At 39.8% G+C, this 10538-nt stretch overlaps 1 long non-coding RNA gene across 3 annotated transcripts in view; it reads right to left on the bottom strand.

The window, feature by feature from the left end:
* Positions 1-3889: 3889 nt before the first annotated feature.
* Positions 3890-10538, bottom strand: part of LOC110532540 — a 14701-nt gene continuing 8052 nt past the window's right edge. The window contains exons 2-6 of one of the 3 annotated variants that reach the window (XR_002474851.2): positions 8129-8172; positions 6583-6721; positions 4685-4821; positions 4337-4437; positions 3890-4238 (exon numbers count right to left, since the gene is read on the bottom strand). This is a non-coding gene — a long non-coding RNA (uncharacterized LOC110532540). The remainder of the gene's footprint in view (positions 4239-4336; positions 4438-4684; positions 4822-6582; positions 6722-8128; positions 8173-10538) is intronic. The other 2 variants (XR_002474853.2, XR_005053310.1) reach the window with 2 other exon arrangements.

Raw genomic sequence — 10538 nt, 5'->3', positions numbered from 1 at the left:
TAGACCTCATGTGGCTGGAGTGTGTCAGCAGTTCCTGCAAGAGGAAGGCATTGATGCTATAGACTGGCCCGCCCGTTCCCCAGACCTGAATCCAATTGAGCACATCTGGGACATCATGTCTCGCTCCATCCACCAATGCCACGTTGCACCACAGACTGTCCAGGAGTTGGCGGATGCTTTAGTTCAGGTCTGGGAGGACCATCCGCCACCTCATCAGGAGCATGCCCAGGCGCTGTAGGGAGGTCATACAGGCACGTGGAGGCCACACACACTACTGAGCCTCATTTTGACTTTTTTTTAAGGACATTACATCAAAGTTGGATCAGCCTGTAGTGTGGTTTTCCACTTTAATTTTGAGTGTGACTCCAAATCCAGACCTCCATGGGTTGATAAATTTGATTTCCATTGATTATTTGTGTGATTTTGTTGTCAGCACATTCAACTATGTAAAGAAAAAAGTATTTAATAAGAATATTTCATTCATTCAGATCTAAGATGTGTTATTTTAGTGTTCCCTTTATTTTTTTGAGCATTGTATATAGAGCCATGATCGTATGCAACTCCCTTCCACTTCAAATTACTAAAGCAAATCGCTAACTTTGCTTTAAAAAGCAAAAAAAAGAACTCACAGCACTACGCCTATCCCCTACCGGATCTAAATAACTTACGCAAACACATGTACTGGTGTGCAACTGTCATTAGAACCTTTTATTTTCGTTATATTGTTATTTTACATTTGTGCAGTTCAGACCTTGAGCTGTTCCTGTCTATTGATGTTATTTCTGTATTATGTAATGTTTTGTGTTGACTTTTCCAACATTTTGTAAAGTTAAAGCATTATTCTAAAATGCATTAAAATGTTATTTTCCTCCTCATCCATCTACACACAATACCCCATAAATGACAAAGCAAATGTTTTTTTGTAAAAGACAAAAACAGAAATATCAAATTGACTTACTATTCAGACCCTTTACTCAGTACTTTGTTGAAGCACCTTTGGCACCCACTACATACTGTCTACTTGGGTGACGCTACAAGCTTAGCACACCTGTATTTGGGGAGTTTCTCTGATTCTTTTCTGCAAATCCTCTCAAGCTATATCCGGTTGGATGGGGAGCGTTGCTGCACAGCTATTTTCAGGTTTCTCCAGAAATGTTCGATCGGGTTCAAGTCCTGGCTCTGGCTGGATAATACTCAAGGACATTCAGAGACTTGTCCCGAAGCCACTCCTGCATTGTCTTGGATGTGTGCTTAGGTTCGTTGTCCTATTGGAAGGTGAACTTTTGCCCCAGTCTGAGGTCCTGAGTGCTCTGGAGTAAGTTTTCATCAAGGATCTCTCTGTACTTTGCTCCGTTCATCTTTCCCTCGATCCTGACTAGTCTCCCAGTCCCTGCCACTGAAAAACATCCCCATACCATGATTCTGCCACCACCATGCTCCACCGTAGGGATTGTGCCAGGTTTCCTCCAGATGTGACGCTTGGCATTCAGGCCAAAGAGTTCAATCTTGGTTTCATCAGACCAGAGAATCTTGTTTCTCATGGTCAGAGTCTTTTTTAGGTGCCTTTCAGTGAGTGGCTTCCACCTGGCCACTCTACCATGAAGGCCTGATTGGTGGAGATGGGAGAACCTTCCAGAATGACAACCATCTCCACAGAGGAACTCTAGAGCTCTGTCAGAGTGACCATCAGGTTCTTGATCACCTCCCTGACCAAGACCCTTCCCCCCCGATTGCTCAGTTTGGCTGGGCGGCCAGCTCTAGGAAGAGTCTTGGTGGTTACAAACTTCTTCCATTTAAGAATGATGGAGGCCACTGTGTTCTTGGGGACCTTCAATGCTACAGAAATGTTTTGGTACCCTTACCCAGATCTGTGCCTTGACACAATCCTGTCTCGGAGCTCTACGGACAATTCCGTCGACCTCATTGCTTGGTTTTTGCTCTGACATGCACTGTCAATTGTGTGTGCCTTTCCAAATCATGTCCAATCAATTGAATATACCACAGGTGTATTCAGGTGTATTCAATTTCAAGTCTCATAGCAAAGAGTCTGAATACTTATGTAAATAATGCATTTGTTCTAAAATTGTTATACATTTACAAACATTTATAAAGACCCGTTTTCGCTTTGTCATTATGGGGTATTGTATGTTGATTGCTGAGGATTTTTCTTTATATATCCATTTTAGAATAACATAACAAAATGTGTAAAATTCACATGGTCTGAATACTTTCCGAAGGCACTGTACATTCTATAACACACACTCTACACACAAACACATTGTAGTATTGGAGATTCCAATATTGTACATTTGTAATGTTGGAGTAATGTAATGTATTGTTTTATTTTTGATGTAGGCTGTTTTATTATGATTAAGTGTTTTAATCCTGTTTGGACCCCAGGAAAAGCTGCTGCTGCCTTGGCAGGTTAGGGTTCCATCGCTATTGGGGATCCTAACAATAAATACTTATAAACTGTCGAGAGTAGACCCAAAACTGATCCAAATGGAATTAATGGAATGAACAATCACAGGACTTTTGTGCCGTTTACTCAAATGACATTTTCACTGCAGTTTACAGCTTAGAGTAGAATTTTGTACTCAGTAGAAAACAATGACGCACTTATTCATTGCATTGTGGTATTGCAGGCTAGTCTAGGCAGGATAGGATAATTAGAGTTAAGTAAAAGGGATAGGGTTAGCCTAAATGCTTTCCTAACCTGCTACGAAAACCACTTTGGGCGAAGTGCAGTGTTTTTAGGGAGTCCCAGTAAGGATAATTGTATTTTCCCTAAACAGGATCAATAGGGGAGCTTTTTGAGCAGCACGTCTCATGTCTTCACTGTTCTTTCATGTGCACCTGACTCACCGCTGCTTATCAGCTATTCCTCTATGGTCTTGTGGATTTATATTGAAAATTGGTGCCGCTTTGAATGATTTTGTGTGGTATGATTACTAGTTAGCCTATTGTAGATCTGGACAAACAGTCCACCTACTACTATTGTCACTATGAATGGTGGATAGGTCAGGATAGACAGACTGGTAGACTATATTGACCTGTGGTATAGTAAGTGTGCAGAAAAGTGGGTCAACCACATCATAAAAATGATTAACTGAGTAGCACTGTCAAAGATGTTTCTACTGTAAACCTTTGATAGACCACATCCTGTGGTTTCCACTTCTGTCAAGTGTGCTTATACAATAACTCATATCGCCCTTGCACTCCTAAACAACACCATTTTTAGAAATTTTGACAAAGGGAAAGTCTACAAAACTTAGCCAACAGATTCTAGTTTTGGGAACAGAAAACTGTATTGAGATCAAATGTTTCATCAATGAGAAAATTTGCAGAATGTCAGCCAAAATCCCACTGCAGGCCACTGGGTTTACCACCAAATACGGTAATGAGATTAAGTGGAAATGACAACCTGAAGCTTCAGATTTATACATCCGGTAAAACATCTGTCTCATTGTTCTATCTGTGTTACAAAGCTAGTAGCTGCCTGGCGCTTTACAGTGGGGATTTTTTTCTCCCAATCAATCATACTCATGGTATATTATTGAGGGGTCAAATTGACTTGTTTCTAAAATGGGCAGGTGCAAATTATGCACCTGCACACAACCCTCCCCAAAGCCCCAAAACAGTTACACATCCCTCCCCCTATTTTGGACATCCCGCCCCACCCCAGTAAATTTCAAACGGCCCCTTAAGTTTTCATTTTCTCACTCTTGGTGGGAGAGATCGAAGCATTTGGTTGTTTTCTCTCATCAATTGGTTCTCTTTGCTCAGCAACATTCCCTTTTGGACAGGAGCCAATGAAGGATTTTCGAATGTCTGCCACAGCTTCCTTTGTCTTTTGTAAGATCTCAATGAATGTCTTGACATAGATAAGTAGCATCCATTATTTTGTTTAATTCAACTCTTAACGCACACTCTTCAGCTGTGATTTTCCCTGACTCTGTCCTGCCCCATGTTTTCCTCCTGCTGTCTGGAGTCTCTGTCCTGTCCCATGTTTTCCTCCTGCTGTCTGGAGTCTCTGTCCTGTCCCATGTTTTCTTGTGGATGCATCTTTCTTTTAAAGCAACTTGCTTCATTGACAGTGTGATTTTGGTGTGCTTCAGCGATTGAGAACTTGACATGATGTAGCTGGGCTTGTCCGAGTCAATGCCTCTTTCAGCCTTTTCATTGCTTCTTGTTTTTTTGCCCTTGAAGCATCCCCTTTGACACTAAATGTGTCATACCTTAAAGAAAACAGTTTAATACATATTTAGTCAAAGCTTAGAGAAATTAGAGGCATTTTTTAAGCATCCATTACATTATACTGTGCCAATTAACTCACCTAGTTACATGCCAAATGAAAAGCTTTGCTGGACAGTCCACTTTTTTGCCCCTCTACACATATAATATTTTCTTGCTATATACATGTTCTGAAGGCTGTTCCTATAGACACATTTGTCAATGAAAGAAGAAGTTACCAATCGATGAGTGAAGAAATAATGAAGAAGGCACAACTAACAACAGAGTATTACAACCTTTGATTTGGGGTTATGATAGGTTTATTTAACCCATTATGCCTTTAGACTATTCCAATTCTATGGGTATATATATATTATATATATTCTATGGGTATATATATATTATATATTATATATTATATAATTCCTTATAATGACACTAGACAATGTACCTCAGCTGTAGAAGGTCTTTTCGATGCTTTGCCATGCAAGGATAGCTCTTTTTCCAACACAAACGGGGACATCGTCTGCATAATCCTCCACTTGCCAAAGTAGCCTTCTTTTGATTTTATCCTTTTTATGTTCAGACCTAGAGGATCACCAGAAGTGATCATGTAGGTAAATCAATACAGAGGGAAAAAGCATATACATACAGTGCCTTGCGAAAGTATTCGGCCCCCTTGAACTTTGCGACCTTTTGCCACATTTCAGGCTTCAAACATAAAGATATAAAACTGTATTTTTTTGTGAAGAATCAACAACAAGTGGGACACAATCATGAAGTGGAACGACATTTATTGGATATTTCAAACTTTTTTAACAAATCAAAAACTGAAAAATTGGGCGTGCAAAATTATTCAGCCCCCTTAAGTTAATACTTTGTAGCGCCACCTTTTTCTGCGATTACAGCTGTAAGTCGCTTGGGGTATGTCTCTATCAGTTTTGCACATCGAGAGACTGACATTTTTTCCCATTCCTCCTTGCAAAACAGCTCGAGCTCAGTGAGGTTGGATGGAGAGCATTTGTGAACAGCAGTTTTCAGTTCTTTCCACAGATTCTCGATTGGATTCAGGTCTGGACTTTGACTTGGCCATTCTAACACCTGGATATGTTTATTTTTGAACCATTCCATTGTAGATTTTGCTTTATGTTTTGGATCATTGTCTTGTTGGAAGACAAATCTCCGTCCCAGTCTCAGGTCTTTTGCAGACTCCATCAGGTTTTCTTCCAGAATGGTCCTGTATTTGGCTCCATCAATCTTCCCATCAATTTTAACCATCTTCCCTGTCCCTGCTGAAGAAAAGCAGGCCCAAACCATGATGCTGCCACCACCATGTTTGACAGTGGGGATGGTGTGTTCAGCTGTGTTGCTTTTACGCCAAACATAACGTTTTGCATTGTTGCCAAAAAGTTCAATTTTGGTTTCATCTGACGAGAGCACCTTCTTCCACATGTTTGGTGTGTCACCCAGGTGGCTTGTGGCAAACTTTAAACGACACTTTTTATGGATATCTTTAAGAAATGGCTTTCTTCTTGCCACTCTTACATAAAGGCCAGATTTGTGCAATATACGACTGATTGTTGTCCTATGGACAGAGTCTCCCACCTCAACTGTAGATCTCTGTAGTTCATCCAGAGTGATCATGGGCCTCTTGGCTGCATCTCTGATCAGTCTTCCTCTTCTATGAGCTGAAAGTTTAGAGGGACGGCCAGGTCTTGATAGATTTGCAGTGGTCTGATACTCCTTCCATTTCAATATTATTGCTTGCACAGTGCTCCTTGGGATGTTTAAAGCTTGGGAAATCTTTTTGTATCCAAATCCGGCTTTAAACTTCTTCACAACAGTATCTCGGACCTGCCTGGTGTGTTCCTTGTTCTTCATGATGCTCTCTGCACTTTTAACGGACCTCTGAGACTATCACAGTGCAGGTGCATTTATACAGAGACTTGATTACACACAGGTGGATTGTATTTATCCTCATTAGTCATTTAGGTCAACATTGGATCATTCAGAGATCCTCACTGAACTTCTGGAGAGAGTTTGCTGCACTGAAAGTAAAGGGGCTGAATAATTTTGCACGCCCAATTTTTCAGTTTTTGATTTGTTAAAAAAGTTTGAAATATCCAATAAATGTCATTCCACTTCATGATTGTGTCCCACTTGTTGTTGATTCTTCACAAAAAAATACAGTTTTATATCTTTATGTTTGAAGCCTGAAATGTGGCAAAAGGTCGCAAAGTTCAAGGGGGCCGAATACTTTCGCAAGGCACTGTATATATAAAAACAACTAAAATGTCTAATCAACAAATCATTTAATTGCATGGACCAAATTGACACATTCAGACCTACCATGTATTGAATGAAGTGTAAGTGGCTCTTTTGTGGTTTTCTAGCAAGAACCCCAATTCTTCCTCAGATTTCAGTGCCAGACATGCAGCCATTGTTCCTACTTATAAAACTTTGAAAGAGGCAGGAATCCAGGCAAGATCTATTGAATAGAAAAATGAAAAACATCTTAGATAAACATAGACAAACCACATTTCCATCCAGTTATTATGCGAGTACGGTTTCCATCCAGTTATTATGAGAGTACGGTTTCCATCCAGTTATTATGAGAGTATGGTTTCCATCCAGTTATTATGAGAGTATGGTTTCCATCCAGTTATTATGAGAGTATGGTTTCCATCCAGTTATTATGAGAGTATGGTTTCCATCCAGTTATTATGAGAGTATGGTTTCCATCCAGTTATTATGAGAGTATGGTTTCCATCCAGTTATTATGAGAGTATGGTTTCCATCCAGTTATTATGGGAGTATGGTTTCCATCCAGTTATTATGTGAGTAAAGTCACATAATAAGTAAAGTCACACCGTATATATTTTTTTAATGACAGCTGTGATGGAAACAGGACGTTTCAGTACAATTCTATAAATGCATACAGATCATTTGTTTGTTCAGCATGGTGGGATCTCTTTATCTGTAAAATTAATTATGCGAGAAATGGCAGTGGAAACACCTTCATGCACAAATATTGATATAATAACCATCATATTAAAATAAACTTTGAGTCACGCAATGATATGGTGTGTGTGGTCCTCCCACAATGACTTGGGAAACCATGCAGTTTATTAGGCTACAGATGAAATAACGCATGATGATCTTCACGGGGTGGTGCACGGTGATCTTGATGCTTGACTGCTGTTTTTTTCTTATCCATAATAATGTCATCATGTAGACTAGCCTATGCGCACTGTATCTACGAGCTCTTGGCTAGAGAGCACGCACCAAGACCAGAGTAGGCACATTTGCTATTTAAACGCAACAGTTTGACAAAATGATCAGTAGAGTCAAAAATGTGATGGAAACAGTCAACTCTTGATGTTTATTCAGTACATGAAAATGTATGCAAAAAAAGTACATTATGTACACAATGTCATTACGTACTGTTTTTTTTTTATCTGCAACAAGTCTGCTTGGAGGAAACACACCACTGGTGGGAAACCATGCATATTTTCTTTATGCATATCTTTTAATATTCGCATGAAAGTCTGTCACCAATTGGAAGGAAACCTAGCTTTAGACAGAGAGATAGAGACACTTACACACATACAGCGTGTGTAGCTAGGTCTACTGTAAAGCTGTAAAGCTCATACCACATGGTTTCCATGTGTTTGATACCATTCCAGCCATTTCTATGAGCCGTCCTACCCTCAGCAGGCTCCTGTGTGTAAAGTACATGTAGATACATCTTATAGACACAGAAACAGAGACAGAGAGAATGACAGACAGAGAGAGGGAGAGATGCTCACATACAGCTTATTCAGCTAGGTCTTCTACTGTACAACTCACATGCCTACTATATACATTGGTATGCATGGTTATTGATAATACTGACCTGAAGTATTGGTTTGCATTTTTTTGTAGTTCACATCACAATCACTGAAAAGGGAGGGGAAAGAGGAAGGGTAGGCTTAGTTAATCTGATTTTGGGTCATCTAAACGCAAATAATTAATCTCAGTGATATTGACAGTATACAGGTATTATTGTATGTTGACTAACCAATCGCAGTGAAATTAGATTAAATCATGATCAGTTTCATACATTCCATTCAGGTAATCTTAGTAGGTTGGCTTGATAGCGGCATTGGCGTTGTAGGTAGGCAAGCAAGCAAAACATTGTTCATTGTTTGGAAAACTTGAATTTATTCGTTACGCCGATTCAGTTGAGAAACGTTTCTTCTGCCGCAAAGAAACGGTTTACTCAAAACTAACCTAATGGCCGTAAAAAGACGCCTGAGCGGAATCCCCACATCAGTTTTTCAGGGGAAACGGAAGTTTGGTTGAAAATACTGTAGCCATGAAAACCGGAAACATTTGCCTTCTTCCGGGGACTCTGTAAAAGTACCTTTTTATTTTTTATAACTAACCCCAGAGCCCACCTCCTGTCATTTCCAACGGGAGCAAATTAATCATAGTGGGCAAAACAAGCAAGGTGGTATGCAGAGCCAAGCACAAGCTAGCGAGGTCCTATTGGCACGTTATAGCATGTATTTGCATATTGCCGTTAGCGAATACCTACTTTGTGAAATAACTCAATTCGTCCTTTGCACCCCTAAGCAACTACATTTTTACTTTGGCAAACGGTAAAGTCAACAAAAAACTTAGTACAAACTATTGAAATCAAATGTTTAATAAATAAGAAAATGTGAATAATGTTGGCACGACAACGCCTTTTCCCCCTCAGGAGACTGAAAAGATTTAGCATGGGTCCCCAGATCCTCAAAAAGTTCTACAGCTGCACCATCAAGAGTAGAGGTCGACCGATTAAACGGAATGGCCGATTAATTAGGGCCGATTTCAATTTTTCATAATCAGAAATCGGTATTGTTGGACACCGATTTGGCCAATTTTTGTTTTGTTTTTACACCTTTATTTAATCTTTATTTAACTTGGCAAGTCAGTTATGAACACATTCTTATTTTCAATGACGGCCTAGGAATGGTGGGTTAACTGCCTCGTTCAGAGGCAGAACGACAGACTTTTACCTTGTCAGCTCGGGGGATTCAATCTTGCAACCTTACAGTTAACTAGTCCAACGCTCTAACCACCTGATTACATTGCACTCCACGAGGAGCAATGCAGTGGAATGCAGTGGAAGCCAAGGTAAGTTGCTAGCTAGCATTAAACTTATCTTATAAAAAACAACCAATCATTCATAATCACTAGTTAACTACACATGGTTGATGATATCACTAGTTTATCTTGCGTGTCCTGCGTTGCATATAATCGATGCGGTGCGTATCGTTGCTCCAATGTGTACCTAACCATAAACATCAATGCCTTTCTTAAAATCAATACACAGAAGTATATATTTTAAAACCTGCATATTTAGCTAAAAGAAATCCAGGTTAGCAGGCAATATTAACAAGGTGATATTGGGTCACTTCTCTTGCGTTCATTGCACGCAGAGTCAGTGTATATGCAACAGTTTGGGGTGCCTATTTTGCCAGAATTTTAAGTAATTATGACATAACATTGAAGGTTGTGCAATGTAACAGGAATATTTAGACTTATGGATGCCACCTGGAACGGTTCCGTATTTCACTGAAAGAATAAACGTCTTGTTTTCGAGATGATAGTTTCCAGATTCAACCATATTAATGACCTAAGGCTCGTATTTCTGTGTGTTATTATGTTATAACTAAGTCTATGATTTGATAGAGCAATCTGACTGAGCGGTGGTAGGCAGCAGCAGGCTCGTAAGCATTCATTCAAACAGCACTTTCGTGTGTTTTGCCAGCAGCTCTTCGCAAGCACAGCGCTGTTTATGACTTCAAGCCTATCAACTCCCGAGATTAGGCTGGTGTAACCGATGTGAAATCGCTAGCTAGTTAGCGGGGTGCACGCTAATAGGGTTTCAAACGTCACTCGCTCTGAGATTTGGAGTAGTTATTCCCCTTGCTCTCTCAATGTGTTCTGGTTCGAGCCCAGGTAGGAGCGAGGAGAGGGACGGAAGCTATACTGTTACACTGGCAATACTAGTGCCTATAAGAACAAGTGCCTATAAGAACATCCAATAGTCAAAGGTTAATGAAATACAAATGGTATAGAGAGAAATAGTCCTATAATTTCTATAATAACTACAACCTAAAACTTCTTACCTGGGAATATTGAAGACTCATGTTAAAAGGAACCACCAGCTTTCATATGCTCTCATGTTCTGAGCAAGGAACTTAAACGTTAGCTTTCTTACACATTACACTTTTACTTTCTTTTCCAACACTTTGTTTTTACATATTTAAACA

Source organism: Oncorhynchus mykiss, chromosome 9 (genome assembly GCF_013265735.2).
Source record: "Oncorhynchus mykiss isolate Arlee chromosome 9, USDA_OmykA_1.1, whole genome shotgun sequence".
NCBI classification, from domain to species: Eukaryota; Metazoa; Chordata; class Actinopteri; order Salmoniformes; family Salmonidae; genus Oncorhynchus; species Oncorhynchus mykiss.
This window is presented reverse-complemented; position numbering and strand designations above follow the sequence as displayed.